Here is a 3,078-nt window from a genome sequence, read left to right as displayed (position 1 = left end):
GTTGCCATGTAGAGCTGTGGAAATCACCCAGGCAAATTCCCCATCCTCACTTTTGAGACTACACTTTTTTTTTTTTTAAGATTTATTTATTTATTTATACAAGCACTGGGAACAGTCAGAAGCGCGGGAGGGTGAGAGAATTCACCAGAGTCAGAGCGGGGAACAGAACAGGCAGACTGACGAAGTACACTCCTGAGGGAAGCAGCGGGCGACAGGAGAGGTCTGTGCACCATGTGGGACTCTCACCGGCAGCTGGGGATAGAACCGGCGCTGCAAAGGCTGCAGGAAGTTTCACAGCTCAGTGCTCAACCGCTGCGCCACCAGGGGAGGCCCTAGAACTACACTTTTTATATCAACATACTGCCTGATTTTGAGGCAGGGGATTCACTGCCAACACTTTAATATTTTAGTGTGGTCACCAATCGTTCTTCTGCATGTACTCATTCATTCCTTCACAAAGGCATTTCTTCTCCAGCAGAACTTATAAAAAGAATGGCATAGGAGGGCCTCCCCTGGTGGCACAGTGGTTGAGCGCTGGGCTGCGAAGGTGCCCACAGCCTCTGCAGCACGGTTCGATCCCCGGCCACCAGCGAGGGTCCCACCTGGCGCGCAGACCTCTCCTGCCGCCTGCAGCTCCCCTCAGCAGTGTTTCGTCAGTCTGCCTGTTCTGTTCCCAGCTCTGGCTCTGGTGAATCCTCTTACCCTCCCGCGCTTCTGACTGTCTGACTGTACCCAGTGCTTGCATAAATAAATAAATCAAAAAAAAAAAAAGAATGGCATAGGGGCCTACCCGGTGGTGCAAGGGTTTAAACACAGCACTATGAAGCAATCTGTAGCTACTGCAGCATGAGTTTGATCCCTGTCCAGGGAGCTACCCACTTGGTGTAGCAGACCTCTCCTGACTCACCCACTGCTCCCCTCAGCAGTGTATATCAGTCAGTCTGCCTGTTCAGTTCCCCACTCTGTCTCTGGTGAATCCTCTCACCCTCACACCTCAGGCCTGTACCTCAGTTCTTGTATGCATAAATAAATAAATCTTTAAAAAATTCTTTTAAAAGAATTTATGGGATCATTAATTAAGAATGGGTTACATCTACTGTTATAGATTTCAGACTGTGATATCATATATGGTCTTATAAATCTGAATTATCGTTGTTTATAACCTTCCAGTAACCATATCTCCTTAAGGGAAAAAACAAAAAGGCTCGATTCCACTCCATAGAACTAGTCGGAGAAGCTGTGTGATTTACTTGGCCCACCAGTGGCCGTTAAGAGAATCTGAGAACCTGCCCTTACATGGTGAGCCAAAGGAACTAGATGGATGAATGAGCTCAATATTTAGTTTCTCAAACTATGCACTTGTCATTTTTTTAATTCCAAAAAGAAAAACAATAACTTTGTAATTTTATCAGAAAATTTAATCTCTTCGTCCTTGATATAATTTTTATGGCTAAATCTTCATTTGGAACATAATTCTCAAGTTTTAGAGACTAAATTATACTGGTTCATTTAACTTACAAAGTTCCAAATACTTTGGTAGGAACGTAGTGATAGAATTACAGACAGGATTTACTTTCCTGGTTTCAAAGGTTTATCAGGCTTAGTGGGTGGTGACATATGATGAGCATATTTTCCCACGTTATAGATTAGAGACTGTGATGTTATATATGATCTTACAAATCTGAATGAGAGATTATTCTTAAAATTCCTGGATGTTGTTCCCCTGTCTACATGATTCCAACATCCATCAGGCTGATTCACCCATTGTTCCCGCACCATGCCCTGGCCTTGCTGCTGCCTCACCGAGCTCCTGTAGTTATCCATTCTTGGAACACTTTCCTTTTCATTGTTTTACCCATCTAAGCCTAACCTTTTCCCAAGATCTAGTTAAAGTTCTACCTTCTTCGTGAAGCAAATCTAAACCATCTCAGACCCTCCATCCCCCTCATGAACTTCAGAGTATCTCTCTTCCCTGTTCTTTACATTCTTGGCATTTAAAGATGTCAAACAGCATTATAAACCCTTTTACTTACGGGACTTGTCTCCCTAATTACAGGTCCACACAGTCCTGTGGAGGGCTGTGTTCATGCTGAAACTTTGTCTTCACTATACTGAGCAGAGTATTTAACCTGTGATGGGTGCACCTTCATTCAAGATTTCAATAAGAACATGGACATTATCGTTGCTCTTTATTCATAAAAATTTCTTTGTTATTGGTCCATTCCATTATGCAGGCTCTGAATTCCACTTATGTCTATGACACATAAAATTTTCATGATAGTTATTCAAAGTTATCTCCTAGGGTAATTTTAAAACCAGGAACCTGAGGGCCTCCCCTGGTGGCGCAGCGGTTGAGTGCTGGGCTGTGAAGCTGCCCACAACCTCTGCAGCACCGGTTTGATCCCCGGCGGCACGCAGACCACTCCTGCCGCCTGCAGCTCCCCTCAGCAGTGTTTCGTTAGTCTGCCTGTTCTGTTCCCCGCTCTGGCTCTGGTGAATTCTCTCACCCTCCCGCGCTTCTGACTGTACCCAGTGCTTGAATGAATGAATGAATGAATGAATAAATAAATAAATCTTAAAAACACACACACACACACACACAAAAACCCCAGCAACCTGAAACTCCTATACTTCCTGGTATCACTCAAGTAATTAAGGACAGGGCCTGCCTTGCTCTGTATTCTCACCACCAGCCATAGCAGGGAAAGCTAAGCGAGTCTGACTATTCTGCTGAGAGACCCAGGGCTTAAAATCCTCACCACTAGTTCTCTAACTCCATCAGGGCTCCATGGTCCTCTAACTCACTGCGAAGGCAACTTCTTTTCTGGTCTAGGCCCTTTTGCCACCACGACCCAAATGCCTGGTTGGACCCAAGCAAAAACCTTGTCTAGGTTGACCCTAACTGGGCTTACTGCTTTACAGGGAGCCGGATTCTTAAATAGCATCAAAGTCCTTCCAGGTGAGGCTTTTTGTTGGCTTCCTGCTCTGCCTGAGTTTGAGAACAAAGGTGCACATGAAGGTTCAACTCTCTGCTGCCCTCAACAGGCCCTTGACCTCATTGCCTTTGCCACTTAGTAT

This window comes from Talpa occidentalis, unplaced genomic scaffold, assembly GCF_014898055.3.
Source record: "Talpa occidentalis isolate TD23 unplaced genomic scaffold, MPIMG_talOcc4v2.1 talOcc4.5, whole genome shotgun sequence".
Classification (NCBI taxonomy): domain Eukaryota; kingdom Metazoa; phylum Chordata; class Mammalia; order Eulipotyphla; family Talpidae; genus Talpa; species Talpa occidentalis.
Note: the sequence above shows the minus strand (reverse complement) of the source record.